General features: G+C 42.2%; 1 protein-coding gene across 2 annotated transcripts in view; it reads right to left on the bottom strand.

Moving 5' to 3' along the window:
* Slc9a9 (solute carrier family 9 (sodium/hydrogen exchanger), member 9) overlaps nucleotides 1-17,103 on the bottom strand; it is a 560,897-nt gene that overhangs the window by 402,657 nt on the left and 141,137 nt on the right. The window lies entirely within an intron of this gene.

The raw sequence follows: 17,103 nt of genomic DNA, 5'->3' as shown, positions 1-17,103 counted from the left end.
GGCGTAGCCCAGATTAAAGGTGTGTTCCTTAAACTCGGAGATTCAATCTTCTGGAATTCATAGCCACTGTGGCTCAAGATCTTCAAACCAAGATCCAGATAAGGATCTCCAAGCCTCCAGATAAGGGTCACTGGTGAGCCTTCCAATTCCGGATTGTAATTCATTCCAAATATTGTCAAGTTGACAACCAGGAATAGCCACTACAATCCACCCCTTGTCAACTTGACACAAATAATATCTCATGTTCACATGAAACAATAACAAGGTTGTAAATACGCCTAACATGATATAACTATTCCTCGTACAATCGCAAACGCATTTGTAAATTTACAATGGGCATTCATATTACTTTATAATCCTCGTTTCTGCAACTGGTTACGTGGCCTTAATTGGTATTTATAACTACCTTCCTCTACTACCCATTCTGTATTTCCTTCTCCTTCAGCCAGCACCTCAGCAGGTCTTGGCTCTTTTCCTGGAGGATTGACCCATACCTTCATTCCTGATGGGTCTGCGTCCTTTGTCATCCTGCTTGGATTAGGCTGTTGTAGTTTCCCATTGACTTTAATCACAGGACATGGTAGTACTAAGAGACGCCCTAAGGGATCTCCTACACTCCAGACATAATCTTGCTTACCACCATTGTGAAGAGGTAATCCAATTTCCCCATGGTAATCTGGATCTATCACCCCTCCTAACACTGTTATTCCTTTTTTAGCCTGTTGGTTTAAGGGCATTAGAAGCACAAAATGACCAGGGGGAAGTCTGAGCTTCCAGTTCAATGGAATGTTTGTTGTAGCTCCTGGTAGGAGCATTCCCCTCTCTGGAGCCAAAACTTCTAGGCCAGCAGAACCTAGAGTTATGGGGACAGGAAGCAAAAATTTTCCTAGAGGGTCACTAGGAGTGATAGTAAGTGGAACTATTCCGTTTTCCACCCCTTGATTCCTGGACCCATGAATCCTGGCTATAGGTGAAACTGTACCATATATTGAGCGCTGATTCAAAGCATATACTGCCTTCTGAAGAACTCTACCCCAGCCTTCCAAGCTGTTACCACCTAATTGGCGTTGTAACTGCGTCTTCAAAAGGCCATTCCATCTTTCTATCAGACCAGCTGCTTCAGGATGATGGGAACGTGGTAAGACCAGTGAATTCCATGATCGTGGGCCCACTGTCGTACTTCTCTGGCTGTGAAATGAGTTCCTTGGTCAGAAGCAATACTGTGTGGAATACCATGACGATAGATAAGGCATTCTGTCAGTCCGTGAATGGTGGTTTTAGCAGAGGCATTACGTGCAGGAAAGGCAAATCCATAACCAGAATAAGTATCTACTCCAGTAAGAACAAAACGCTGTCCTTTCCATGAAGGAAGTGGTCCAATGTAGTCAACCTGCCACCAGGTTGCTGGCTGGTCACCCCGAGGAATGGTGCCATATCTGGGACTCAGTGTTGGTTTCTGCTGTTGGCAGATCTGGCAATCAGCAGCAGCAGTAGCCAGGTCAGCTTTGGTGAGTGGAAGCCCGTGTTGCTGAGCCCAAGCATAACCTCCATCTCGACCACCATGACCACTTTGTTCATGTGCCCATTGAGCAATGACAGGGATGGCTGGGGAGAGAGGCTGACTGTCCACAGAACGGGTCATCTTATCCACTTGATTATTGAACTCCTCCTCGGCTGAAGTCACCTTTTGGTGAGCATTTACATGGGACACAAATATCTTCACATCCTTTGCCCATTTGGAGAGATCTATCCACATACTTCTTCCCCAGATGTCTTTCTCACCAATTTTCCAATTGTGATCTTTCCAAGTCCCTGACCATCCAGCCAATCCATTGGCTACAGCCCATGAGTCAGTGAATAATCGTACATCTGGCCACTTCTTCTTACAAACAAACTGTAATACCATGTGTACTGCCCGAAGTTCTGCCCACTGTGAAGATTTCCCTTCACCTGTGTCTTTCAAGGTTGTCCCAGAAAGGGGTTGTAATGCTGCAGCTGTCCACTTCTGGGTGGTACCTGCATAACGTGCAGAGCCATCAGTAAACCAGGCTCTAGTCTTCTCCTCTTCGGTCAGTTGATCATAGGGAACACCCCATGAGGCTATAGGTGCATGCTTGGCAGCAGATGGCATTGTAACAGGAGTAGAAACCATAGGCATTTGAGCAACTTCTTCATGTAACTTGCTTGTGCCTTCAGGACCTGCTCTGGCCCGATCACGTATATACCACTTCCATTTGATAATAGACTGCTGCTGTGCACGTCCCACTTTATGACTTGCAGGGTCTGATAGTACCCAGCTCATGATGGGTAGTTCAGGTCGCATAGTGACTTGGTGTCCTATTGTCAGACGTTCAGTTTCCACTAAGGCCCAATAGCAGGCCAAGAGCTGTTTTTCAAAGGGAGAATAGTTGTCTGCAGATGATGGTAGAGCTTTGCTCCAAAATCCCAAAGGCCTTTTCTGTGATTCACCTACAGGGGCCTGCCAGAGGCTCCAAACAGCATCTCTATCAGCCACAGACACCTCAAGTACCATCGGATCTGCTGGGTCATATGGTCCAAGTGGTAGAGCAGCCTGCACAGCAGCCTGGACCTGTTGAAGGGCCTTCTCCTGTTCCAGGCCCCACACAAAGCTAGCAGCTTTCCGAGTCACTTGGTAAATAGGCCTAAGTAACACACCCAAGTGAGGGATGTGTTGTCTCCAGAATCCAAATAGACCCACTAAACGTTGTGCTTCTTTCTTGGTTGTAGGAGGGGCCAGGTGCAATAACTTATCTTTCACCTTAGAAGGAATATCTCTGCATGCCCCACACCACTGGACTCCTAAGAATTTCACTGAGGTAGATGGTCCTTGAATTTTGGTTGGATTTATTTCCCATCCTCTGATACGCATATGTGTTACCAATGAGTCCAAAGTGGTTGCTACTTCCTGCTCACTTGGTCCAATCAGCATAATGTCATCAATATAGTGCACCAATGTGATATTTTGTGGAAGATCCAAACGATCAAGATCCCTTCTAACTAAATTATGACACAGGGCAGGAGAGTTAATATATCCTTGAGGCAAAACTGTGAAGGTATACTGTTGGCCTTGCCAACTGAAAGCAAATTGCTTCTGGTGGTCCTTATGGACAGGTACTGAGAAGAAGGCATTTGCCAGATCAATAGCCGCATACCAGGTGCCAGGAGATGTGTTAATTTGCTCAAGTAAGGAAACTACATCTGGTACAGCAGCTGCAATTGGAGTTACTACCTGATTTAGTTTTCGGTAATCAACTGTCATTCTCCATGATCCATCTGTTTTCTGCACTGGCCAGATAGGAGAGTTAAATGGAGATGTGGTGGGAACCACCACCCCTGCATCTTTCAAGTCCTTGATAGTGGCAGTAATTTCTGCAATTCCTCCAGGAATACGATACTGTTTTTGATTCACTATTTTCTTTGGCAGAGGCAACTCTAAAGGCTTCCATTTGGCCTTTCCAACCATAATAGCCCTCACTCTACAGTTCAGGGAACCAATATGAGAATTCTGCCAATTTCTGAGTATATCTATCCCAATTATACATTCTGGAACTGGGGAAATCACCACAGGATGTGTCCGGGGACCTACTGGACCTACTGTGAGTCGGACATCAGTCAAAACTCCATTAATCACCTGCCCTCCATAAGCCCCTACTTTAACTGGAGGGCCACAATGTTTCTTGGGATCCCCTGGGATCAGTGTCAACTCAGAACCAGTATCCAGCAGACCCCGAAAAGTCTGATTATTTCCTTTTCCCCAGTGTACAGTTACCCTTGTAAAAGGCCGTAGGTCCCTCTGGGGAAGAACTGGAGAAAGGGTAACAGCAAAACCTTTGAGTGTCTTATCAAGATCCTTCCTCAGAGGAACCTGGCCACCCCTTCATTCAAGGGGTTCCGGATCTGCAAACTGTCTCAAGTCTGGAAATTGATTCACTGGCCGAGATTGCTGTTTACCACGATCTAATGTAGCCTTTCTTTCATTTGTTTGAGAATTTTTCTGCTTATACAGATCAAACAAATATGCAGTAGGCTTCCTATGTATTTCATTCCTGGAAACACCATGATTGATTAGCCAGTACCAAAGGTCCAAGCGAGTCATGCCATTATAAATTTCACCTCTCCTGTGCTGACCATTACTGGGTATGTTATTATAAACATTCTTTTGTCTACGCTGTCCATTATAATAACTAGGATCACCTTGTCTCCGGCGATTCAATGCTGCCACCTGGCCCTTGTTACCTCGGGATCCAACTAAACCCAGTGAATTTAATTCATCTAATTGAGCAGAAGCATCTCCAATGCTAAGATCTGGCACAAGGAAAAGGGAAAGAACAAAACCCTTCAAATGTGCTGGTGCCCCTCTCACCAATTTGCGTCTTATAGAGCTGGTGAAAGGCATATCTTCTGGACCTTCCCATTGTGGACAATTATGCTTTACACAATATATCCACTCTAGCATTGCAATTTCCCTAAGTCTTAAAATCCCTTCATCAACACTAAGCCATGGAATATCAGGCATCTCCAAGTCATTTCCAGTAGGCCATCTTTTGATAAACACCCCAGCCAACCATTCAAACAAACTTTTGACACCTTTTTTAACTATGCGAGCTTCCGTATTAAACCTAGAATCTCTACTCAGAGGACCCATGTCAATAAACTCAGCCTGCTCTAGTTTTATGTTCCTTCCACCCTTATCCCACACCCTTAAAATCCATTCCCACACATATTCACCAGGTTTCTGCTTGAATGAATTAGCAAACTCATTAAGCTCCTTAGTAGTGTAGCGAATTTCCTCATGGACTACACTTTCTACCTCCCCTCTAGGAGCCTGTTTTGCTTTGAGTCTGGTTACAGGTCTAGAAGAAACTATTGGTGGGCCGTGAGCAGACTCTGCAAAATTAATTTCCTCATGTGGGGAAGGCATTATTTCAAGAGGTGGGGCTGAGGGTACTACTTCCTCAGGTGGGGCAAACCCTTGAGAATCTGAGGATTCAAAATTCTCAGCTTCAACATGGTCTTCCCACACATCCCCATCCCATGTTGTAGGATCCCATTCTTTGCCAATTAGAGCCCTTACTTTAACTGTCGACACACTCTGAGGCTGAGACTTGAATTTTCGCTGTAGTTCAGCCAACCTTACAATGAGAGTTTCTGTTTGATTTTCTGCAACTTGAGCTCTATTGCTACAAGAGAGAAGATTCTCCTCAAGGACACACTTAGCAACTTTTAGATCGTTTACTTGTGTCTGGAGCCTTTCGATTTTATCACACAACTCCTTCCTTTCATTCATCATTTTTTCCACAGATACTAAGAGCAGCCAGCCAGTAAAATCATTTTTCGATTTTTTCCCCATCTTGTAGAAAGCTTTGTGCACTGAATCACCTAATTCATTAAGAAAATCAAGGGCATTAGCTTCTTTAAGTTCGGAATATAGTTTCAACCATGGGTCTTCAAAATTCTCTGAGCTCCCAGGAGGGAGAGAATCTGGAGAGGTTTCAATAGTTGAAAGTGCTGGTGGATCAACAAGCCAATTCCAGAATTTTAAAAGATTCATCCTTGTACTTCTGTTACTCTAGAACCACTCCTGGTACCAACTTCTGTATTAGTCAGGGTTCTCTAGAGTCACAGAACTTACAGATAGTCTCTAGATAGTAAAGGAATTTATTGATGACTTACAGTCGGCAGCCAATTCCCAACAATTGTTCAGTCGCAGCTGTGAATGGAAGTCCAAGGATCTAGCAGTTACTCAGTCTCACGCAGCAAGCAGGCGAAGGAGCAAGAGCAAGAGCTAGACTCCCTTCTTCCAATGTCCTTATATTGTCTCCAGCAGAAGGTGGAGCCCAGATTAAAGGTGTGTTCCACCACACCTTTAATCCCAGATGAAAGGCGTAGCCCAGATTAAAGGTGTGTTCCTTAAACTCGGAGATTCAATCTTCTGGAATTCATAGCCACTGTGGCTCAAGATCTTCAAACCAAGATCCAGATAAGGATCTCCAAGCCTCCAGATAAGGGTCACTGGTGAGCCTTCCAATTCCGGATTGTAATTCATTCCAAATATTGTCAAGTTGACAACCAGGAATAGCCACTACACTCGGGTTGCTAAGAAATCTTGTGTTTGTATTGTCTTTGCTTGTTTCCTGGAACTTCAAAGTATGGGACTCCCCTCTGTGCAAGCAGCTCTGAACACAGTATGGCTAGCTCTCAGGCACCAGATGGAAGCCACCAGACTACAGAAGGTCAACTTTACTAACATCAGATCTACATCAACCTCTGCCCTCTTCCTATCATGGAGGGTCAAAGTGTACAGATTTACAACACACATTTTTCTTACATTTATGACTTTCCAGTTCCCATGGGAAACCTGTTCTACAGCAACTATAGATCTCGATATCCTCACACTATTCACAACACAGAAAGCTCCTTGGATAGGAACAACAGGGCTCATGATTTTGCTAGGGGCATCCTAGGAACCAAGAATTTAGGAAAGCTAAACAATAAATGGAGCAACAAAAGGTAGAGGAAGCAGACTAAGCTTGCCATTCTTCCAGAACCCACTGTCTACCCCCCAGGGGCCCTCTAAACTAATTGTAATATTGTTTTAGTTACTTTTCTTTTACCTGGAACAAAATATTTCACACAACCAACACAATGAAGCATCTATTTTGGCTCACAGTTTAAGGCTCAGTCTATCATGGCAGGGAAGTCGTGATGGCAGGAGCATGAAACAGCTGATGACATTGTACACAGTCAGTGAGTGGAGAGAGGCAGATGCTGACGCTTGGCTGGATCTCTCTTCACTCAGTCCAATATCCATGAAGGAGTGTCACATGTTCAAGGAGGTCTTCCCAGCCCTGTTGGAAATACCTTCCACTCTCATAGGTATGGACAAATGTGTTTTCAAGGTGATTCTATATTTTCTCACAAATATGAACAATGTTTTAAATACAGGACCTCATTAGATAGGCCAGGCCACACTGGGACTTGCTAAGTAGTCCAGGTTGCTCATGGATCCTCAGATCATCCTGCCTCTTGACTTCCAAGTGATGGATTATAGGCACGGCTGCTCTTCCAGTTAGTAATGCTAGCTTTGCAAATGATTGATGTAGAGCCAAGTCACCCATCTCTAAACCTTTGTGTGTTCTCTGTAAGTTAAAATGCATGATTCCAGATCCTTAAAGTCTCTTTTATAGAAAAGCATCCCACAAGTTTATTATTTTAATTTATTTCTAAAAGCAATAAGCACATATTGTCTGGATTCTTGATCAAAGAAAACAGCAATAGTAAGTTTTATGAGGCAGTTTGGGACATTTTAACCTAATTACATATTGCTGATATTTAAGAATTGCATTAGTATTACGCTATTACCATAGCAAACTGAAAGAACACAAAAGCTAGCAACTTATTATTCTATAGGTAGACGTCAACATAAATCACAGTAGGATAAAAATTAAAGCAGGGCTGCAATCGTTGCTGGCACTTTGAATGGAAATTATCTTCCATAATCTCAGGGGTTTGACCCCCAAGTCTCCACGTCATGGTACTGTTGTTGAAGACTATAGAATCTGTAGCAGATGGAGCCTCTCTGGTGGAAGCACATGACCTGAGCAGGCCTTCAGATTTTATAGCCAGGCCCCACTTCCAGTCTCGTAGGATTGATGATATGTGACCAGCTGTCTCACACCCCCGCTGCTATGGCTTCCCTGCCAGGACAGACTATAAGACAAAATAAGCTCACGCTTCCTTCAGATGCCTTTGCTAGGTGTGTCATCAGAGTCACAGAGAAAGTAACACAAGGCTTCAGGAGACAATCAGCTTCCTTGAGCATCCCAGCTGGCAGTACCCACCTACATCCCTTGGATGACCACACCCTTCCTCCATTTTCAGCAGCTACATTGTATCTTCCTAGGCCTTCTTTTCACACTATCTTCTCCAATCAAAGCCAAGCAGGGGGCTTCAATTTGTAAAGTCCCACGTGGTGAGATAGGATAATTTCCTCAACTCGGGATTCTTAACTTAATCACATATTCAAAGTCTCTTGAGCCAAGAAAGTTAATGCAATTGGGTTAGTAGGTTCTGGGGACTAGGGCTTGGCAGGGCCATTACTTCACCTACCACAAACATTGCTGTTAGTATTTTAGATGCAATGGTGTCCGTGTGGTTAAATTTAATGCATGTTTATAGTGGAAATTTGTTTATGGATTGTTTCTCTGAACAAGAGTCCAGAGGATGTCTGTATAATCCTTTTTGATATGTATAAGGTATACCCTTAGAATAAGTACATAGGAAAGTTTCATTGCAGGAATAATTACAGATGAAGATTTTGAGGAAAGGGTAAAGTTATAAAAAACAAATGTACTGTTTTTGCCCTTCCTAATGGAGGTAACATAGTCAGACCGTAGGGAACTGTGGAGACAAGCCTGAGGGTGAAGCTGACCATCACTCAGGGAGCTGCATATTGAGAGAAACAGTGGAGCAGCGGGGCGCACGCACACTGTCCAGTCCAGAATGAGCTTCCTCCTCTAGAAGTGACCTCATTTCTTTAACAGTTCAAAAGACATGGTATCAGGGGGTGTGGCTCTGGACTAAGAAGGTGGGGATGTGGCACCTACATGCCACCTGTGGGTCACGCTTGGGTTCTGATTACAGACAGAGACAACAATCTGATTATCTATGTGAAAGGGAATAGATTACTTGACAATAGCAGTGGATCCTCAAACCCTTGGCAAGTTTTTGCAGGATAAAGGCTCTTGTTCATGCTTGCAGATGATTCTAGATACTTAGGGGTAGAAAGATACTATTCAAATGTAATGACAATGTCTAAATTTACTTTTAAGAACCATTATCTTCTCTCTATTGGTAGAGACAGAAGTGAAAGTGTTACTTGTTTCTTAAAGGAAAAATCACCACATTTTACACATAGTACTTCCTACTTTAACCATGCAGCCCTCAAAGGAAGGCAGCTATCCAGGGTAGAGTCCACTAAATATGAAGAAGTCAGCACTATTGCCAGAAAAACCAAGCAAAAACTGTGAACATCTGATTACAGTGACAGCAACATGACATCTCTATTCAGTGTCACCATAAGATAGTGACAACCGTTAAGACTTGTATCAGTGGGGCTGGAGAGATGGCTCAGCAGTTAAAAATACTGACTGCTCTTCCAGAGGTCCTGAGTTCAAGTCCCAGCAAGCACATGGTGGTTCACAGCCACCTGTAATGGGACCTTGTGCCCTTTCCTGGTGTGTCTGAAGACAGAGATAAATATATATGAATAAAAATAAATTTATATATAATAAAAATTTAAAAACAAAACAACAAAAACCCAAAACATGTGTCAGCTCACTTACTCACAAAGACAAACCTTTAAATAAATCTTATCCCCATTGTATAAATGGAGAAACTGAGGCTCATGTAGCTCAGGTTGAGTGCAGACTTCAGCATGGGCCCATCCCACCCACCGAGCAGACTGCTCTTAAACAAGAATCAACATTTCTTCTTCTATTTATTAGCCACCTGTGCATTGTGCAGTCCATAGCAGCAAGCCCTTTGTATTCTGTGGCATCTGTGGGTACTTTCTTACACATAGTCACTAAATGTCATTTAGCGATGACAGTGACAAATAATGAATCATATTGAATTCTGTGTGTTTCCTTGCTTAATTGGAGAACCGAACCAACAATGTACTTCAGCTAGCTATAAACCCTAAACTTCATGAAGAGTTATGGGATATATTTTTCCAACTGACCACATGTCTTTGTTGACTTCTTTTACATAAACATTTATTTCTGGTATTGAGTTTATCCAATTCAAGAACAGCAAATGTCTCAATACACTTTGAAATGGGGCTAACAGATTGTCAGATTTGCTGGTTTTGTGACAAACTGTATATTTAAAACCAGTAGTAGTTATTTCACACACACACACACACACACACACACACACACACACACACACAGTGGTCTGAGGCGGTTAGGCCTTTTATTTATGTTCTGCTAAGGAGAAGATCAGTTGAGACCCTTGGGCTGGGGATTATTGAAGCCGCCTTTCCCCAGGTCAGAGGCTGAAATGTTTCCGGGTTAGAAGGCACAACTATGGTGTTTAAATCAACTCTTTTCTCTTTGTTTTGCTTCTGAAGCATGGGTGTAACTCCAGTGGGAAAAAAAGGAGACTGGAAAAGGAATTCTGGAAAGAAAATCCAGACATACTAGTTCAATTTTATAAAATGTAAATCATCTGTATTTCAGCCAATTCCATAATCAATCCACCAAGTGCCCAGTGTCTTAGTCAATGGCTTTGGTTTGTGTGTGTGTATGTGTGTGTGTGTGTGTGTGTGTGTGTGTGTGTGTGTGTGTTTGCAGTGAAGAGACACCATGACCATAACAACTCTTAACTGAGGCTGGCTTACATTCAGAGGTTTAGTCCAGCATCCTAATTGCAGGAAGCATGGCACCACACAGGCAGACATGGTACTGGAGAAGTAGCTTAAGACTTCTACATCCAGATTCCCAAGCAGCAGGAAGAGAGAAAGCTATTGGGTCTTGACCTTTTAAACACAAAAGCCCACCCCCAGTGACACACTTCCTCCTACAAGGCCACACCTGCCCCATCAAGGCCACACCTCCTAATCTCTTTCAAGTAGACCTACTCCCTAATGACCAAGCATACAAATATATGAGCCTATGGAGGCCATTCTTATTCAAACCAGTGCACCCTATAAGCATGCCTATTCTTTTACTTAATTTTAAATTGTTGTGCTATTTTTATTAAGGATCATATATTTGTCTTACAACATTCCCCTTTGACATTGCTCTATTGAAGCAATAGAGTAATAGAAGCCACACACATAATTTTCCATTTTTTTTGGTGGTCATATTTTAAAAATAAGTAAAGATAAACAGATAAAATTAATTTTAATAGCATATTTGGTCAACTGAATATTAAATGAGTAATATTTAAACGTGTAATTAATGTTTAAAACTATGTCCCATGGGTATGTTCATGGGCATAACACCTGTCTAGCACGCTTAAGGCCCTGGGGTCATTCTTCAGCACCATAGAAACAACTTTATTGTTATTTTAAAAATTACTAATGAGATGCTTTATTGTGTTAAGTCTTTGGAACAGAGGGCATATTCATGCTTGTAGATCATATTGACTGTGCGTGTCACATTCTAAGTGCTCAGTAGTCATGTGTATAGCAAACAAGACTGTAGACCCCACCTTAGCTAATTTGACTCAAATCCAAGACAGCCTAAAGTGTTTCTCCTGGGAGAACCAGGCAAGCCTATGAAGTCACTTATCCTCCCGCTTTGAGTCCTGAACTAAAACTTCTGGAGCTCAAAGTGCTGCAGCTGTATTTGAATCTTAGTACAGCTGCAGCCTATAAAATGAAGACATTTGAATCCAAAAAGGAAATAGAGAAATTGATGGCGTGCAAAAATGCACAGCTCACACGTGCTCGAATGAGCAGCTTTCTATGAACCTTGCAGGAATGATCGGACTTGTCAAAAGCCGGGAAGAGTTTCTAGAATTCTTTGGACAAGTATTTAATACATGGTGTAATGTGTGGAGTCCTTCCTTTTCCTAAAGGAAGCTATTACTTTGAATAACATCCAGCCTAAAGTACCTATATCACTATGACATTTTCTACAAGTCTATAAACCATGGCGTGGTGTTCTCAGGAAAGTACTAACCTATCTGGTGAACAGGGAGAAAGGAGCTCTACCTTGAGTTTGATCTGTACTTCATGTCCCTGACTCTTGCAGGGCCATGAGACATTTAATGACTGACAGTGACCTGTATGTTCAAACTCAGATTCCTTTCAATGCTCCAGACTTGGCTCTTACAGTTTCTTCTACAAACATATCCATTAATTTATTAAAGCCCATGACACTAGATGTATTAGCTTTAAAAGACAGGTAAGAAGCCCTCGTACTTAGGCAGCAGGCCAAAATAAGTAGATCAATCAAAATGACTGAGCTGATTGTTAGTGGTAAGTGCTGTTGACAGAAGTGGATTGAAGTAACAGCATCTGGAGTTGATTAGGGTGAGAGGCCGGGCACAGTTAACACTGCCTCAGAGGGGACACTCGAGCAGAGACCTTGAAGAGGGTAGAGTGGGAAGAGTAACAGCACAAATGAGATAACCACAGGAACAGCCATATTCAAGGCACGTGGCTCCACTGGGGGCTCCATGTCTCTTCACAGTCCTTAAAGACCCCTCCTGTATCTTACCTACTTGCCTGTAACGGTATTTAGGTCTTTGTAGTCAAAATCATTATCTTGGGAATTCCAAATTTACCAAAGTGTCCCAAGTCAATGAAGGATGAGCCAGGAAGAGAGACTAGCAGAAGGTTTCCTTATGGGCTTCACTACCTGCAGGCCTGAAAATGGCATTATTAAGGCAAGCTCCCACACTGGGGCCTTTTGCTACTGAATTTAAATTTCTATGTCTTTGCCCATCTTTTTGATTCATTTATTCTGAATTTACCTGAAGGAAAGCTGACTCAGGGATTTAACAGATACTCTTGGACCTGTCTGTCCTGCCTGCACTGTCTCAGGGTCTGATCCTAGTTATACCCTCACTGTCTCAGTAGCAGCAAGTGTCTCATTGGTGACATGAAATTAATCAAATTATGGTCAAATCCTCCTAGCTAAACTAGGAGATTCACTAGCCGGGGCAAACCAAGCTAGCTGGAGATAGTCTGCAATGGCTGGAAGCTGTAAAGTCTGAACACGTTTCTCTAACAGATACATATGGGTAGGTAATGACCCCTGGCTTGGATACAGCTAACAGGGAAAGGATTCATTTAAAGAAGGCCAAGAAACCCCAAGCCCAGAGAACACAGATTCTCTTTCATAAATTAGTGAGTCATGAGAATTTAGGGAATAAATGATTAATTGTGGGGTAAGATTAACTACGTGTTTTAAGGTTATTGAAGACCTTAAATTACACCAATTTAGCAGAGAGTAGGTTCAATGTGTTTTAATATAACAATTAGTTCTCAGTAAAGGAGGGGAACCCAGGGCTCCTGCTTATATGCTACAGGCTTCTGCTATCAGAAATCATGGCAGCATTTGCTGACTGGGGCTAGAACCTCAAACTCTCCGGTCAGCTGGTCTTGGGTTGATTTTCTAGATTCTTTAAAACTAAAGTTTATTTTAAAAGAAATCTCACAGAAATAAGAATCCCACGCCGCCGTCAGAGCTGGAAGAGCGTGAGAGCCAAAGTCATAACTTTCCGTTTTACAGATGAAGAAGCAGTGTCTCCATCTGAGGCGGGAAGGCAGAAGATTGCATCTCTTCCACCTGCAGGAACCTGTGAAATCTAAGGAACTGAAGCGGCTACACAAAGTCGCAGAGCTGTGCATGCCAGACACAGAGGTGGACTCATGCCCTGGGTTCTCCTCCTGGCTGCAAGCCAATGTTCTATTTTAAAGGACTCATCCACTTAGCCACTTGACACAAGGCAGGTAAATAACCATTTATTAGGCTGGAACCCCCCAAACCCATTTTAGCCAGTTTTCTGTGTTGTGAAAACATAACCTTGGGAATATCACCAGTAAAGAAGGAACAAATTTGGCCACACTTGGACACGCTTGAGTCTGTCAGAATTCAGCACACTCAGGCTGTAGCAATAAACTCAGAATTGAGATACAATGGAGGAGGTGCTTTCTGACATACACATATAAGTAAAGGTGACCTGAAATTTGACCCACCACTGAAAGGCAGTATATGCATATTTAGCTGAAGGGTATAGCCCTAACTGGCTCAAAATGCTTCTAGCAGTTGCCAAGCCACCTCTGCATTCCCCAGGGGCATGTGATGGAGTGTGGAATCATTCTGAAAAACACAATATAAATCTCCCAGCAGTATTGGAATAGCCAAGTTACCCCTCACCCAGGGGTGGAGCACTCTTTACATCACATGGATCTCTGATTCTCTCATCTACACCATGGGCTCCAAACCAGAGGTTAGGGGCAGGGGAGACCCTTCTTGTATCCCCTTAACATAAATATTCCAGTTTTACTCATAGTAAGAGAGATGCTTGCGCAGACCACAGGAAGATGTAAATCCCCTCACCTATGGAGAATCCTAAGTTTGCCTTGACGTATCTTTGAGGAAAATAAACCTCCACAGATCCGAAGCTGAACTCAAACTGGTACACTGTTCAGGGGAGAATTTTAGTATCTAGGAATATCTATTTCTAGAAATCAATATCAAGGACACACTGGAAACACATGAAAAGCTGTTAATTTAAGAGCTGCTAATTGCGCCAGGCATGGTGGCACACGCCTTTAATCCCAGCACATAGGAGGCAGAGGCAGGCGGATTTCTGAGTTTGAGGCCAGCCTGGTCTACAGAGTGAGTTCCAGGACAGCCAGAACTGCACAGAGAAACCCTGTCTTGAAAAAAACAAAACAGCTGAAACAAAAGAGCTGCTAATCGCTACAGGATTACTAATTTAAAGCACAAGAAAACACCTTCAAATGCCCATTGATAGCAGATTGGCTAAAGAGTGGCCTTTTCTGTAGTTATAAAAGGGAGCAAGAGAAATCTTCAGATGCTGCCAATGTCTAAAACGTGCTGTTAATTAGACAAAACTAAAACACAGAGCCAGCAGAACAGTGCATAGTGGAGGGTGGTTATGTTTGCATGTGAGCCTCAATTTAAGAATAGAAATTTAACCCAACAACTACCAAAATGTCTCAAAAGTTAGGGCAGAGCAGACAGGGACAGCAGCTAGGCTCTCTACCCCCAACCCAATATGTATTTTTTCTTTTGAATCCTGGAGATATTTAATCCAATTTTAAAATAAAAACAAAGCAAAAAAGCACAGCGAATTGGACGCACTTGATTGTGATGAACTTGAGGCTTAACCACACATTGGAATCCTTTCCAGTGATTTTAAAAACAGAAAAACTTTTAACTGCATCCCAAGTGGGGTATACTCAAAGGCAAAAAATAACCACATGAAATCTTAAGCCATTTTCAGTTGTTATATTTCTAGCAATAATGTCTGTGAGATAATTTTGAGAATGTATGATTGAAGCAAGTAAAAATTCTATTAATTCAGCAGGAGGAAAAAAGAGGCAGAAAAACTGCAAGTGTACATTAAAATTCAAGGCATCATAATAAAATTTCTATAATCCTAAAACTGAGCAGAATATATTAAAATGAATTTATGGTATAATTTTAATCAATTTATGGTATGGCTTTAATGAATTTATGATATAACTGCCTAAACACAGATGGTCTAAAAAGAGTGACCTATATAATGGTAATGAAAACACTTAGTAGCAAACTTTGTCCTTAAACAAATTGACTTCTTGGAGAGGTGGCTAATATTTAAATTGAGGGACAGAAGTCATAGATGATAAGGCTGGAATATTAGGTCGACTCAAATGCAAAAAGTTTATCAAAGGTCACTAGGGTCATTTCAAAAGGATACAGGAGAAACATGAAGAACTTCCTTGTTTAAAAAATAAAAGGAGTGTTTTAATCATAAAAAAAGACTAGCCAGCATAGATTGAAACATAGCAATTATGTTAAAATCCACGCATTCAGAAAGATGTATTTTAAAAACCTGCCCTGGTGACAATGTGTAGAGGATGGCATGAAAACAACACATTATTTAAGAAGTTAGAGGAAATTATCAATCATTTGTCTTGCTTGGCTCTTGTTTGTTGCTATTACACTGTGCAGTTGAACTGGGAAACTATACTGTATTAAATAGTAACCATCAATGGGAGCAGCCAATGTCAACAGGGAACTGCAATAGAGCTTGTCAAACTGTCTGTGCCTATGAATTAGCTAAGTTAGATTCTGAGGTCTGAGGTTGAGCCTGACAATATGCAGCTATAACCCATTTAATGTCAGCATGACTGGTCAGGAGGTGTTGGCTGCTCCCGACCCCCGTTGAACAGTTCCACAGAACAACCTCAGGCAAGGTAACTCTGTAACCAGGCTGGTTGCAACAAAAGCAAGACAGCTACATCATCATCTCTAAACACAATGAGAATTATCCAAGCCAAATTCCAACATCCCCTATTCTAACCAAGAAGAGGGAAATGGCTTCTTTATCAATTATAGATTAAGCTTAGTCTGGTTTTTCCCTTTAAGATAAGATACCGAGTGGATTATATGGAATTACTTTTACTTCCTGACATATCTAATCCAGACTTATGTCCTTACCCCTTAAACCTTCTCTAAATATCACAAATGGAAACTCATGTCCCATCATAAGCCTGTCCCTTATCACACCCTCTGAGACAACCCATTGCTCCCTGCTGTCTTAGGGCTGCTACTGCTCTGGTAAAAGACTAGGAGCAAAGCAACTTGAGGAGGAAAAGAATTCGTTTAGCTCCTGTTTCCACATCACTGTTCATCATCAAAGGACGTCAGGGAAGGAACTCAAACAGGCCATGGAGGAGTACTCCTTACTGCCAAGTTCCTTGTGGCTTTCTTGGTCTGTTTTCTTATAGAACCCAGGACTACCAGCCTAGGAGCAGCCCCCCACCAACAATGTGTTGGGCCTTCTCCCATCCATCAGTAATTAAGAAAATGTCTTATGGCTTGACTTTTTTTTTTTCCTCAATTGAGGCTGTTTCTTCTCTAATGACTCCAACTTATGTCAAGTTGACATGAAGCTAGCAAGCACCTCCACCCCACCCCCAGTGAGCATTCTCTTTCACTGTATCGCATAAGAAACCCATTGCGTTTACCCTCAGGTACATTGCTAGAATACCAATTCCTGGGTATGATGGCTAAGTTGACAGCAGAATTGCCAGTCACCACTTGCCTTCTGATGGGATATTCCCAGCATCATTTGTAAAGAATCATGCTAAAAAATTTGACCCCGATTCTGATTAAGCCTCTAGCTTTAACCATAAGAAACACTGGGCACACAGGGACATGTTAAGGACCCATGTTCAGTTTACTTGCGACACTATTGCTGATTCTCTGAACAACAAACAGCATAGCAGATGGAGGAGATCGTAAGTATAAACATAGCTCAGGAGATGGAGCAGGGTATTATGTGTCGTCTTTGGATATGATTTCTATAGACTACTAACAAACCAGTAAT

Source organism: Mus musculus, chromosome 9 (assembly GCF_000001635.26).
Source record: "Mus musculus strain C57BL/6J chromosome 9, GRCm38.p6 C57BL/6J".
In the NCBI taxonomy this organism is placed as follows: Eukaryota; Metazoa; Chordata; class Mammalia; order Rodentia; family Muridae; genus Mus; species Mus musculus.
This window is presented reverse-complemented; position numbering and strand designations above follow the sequence as displayed.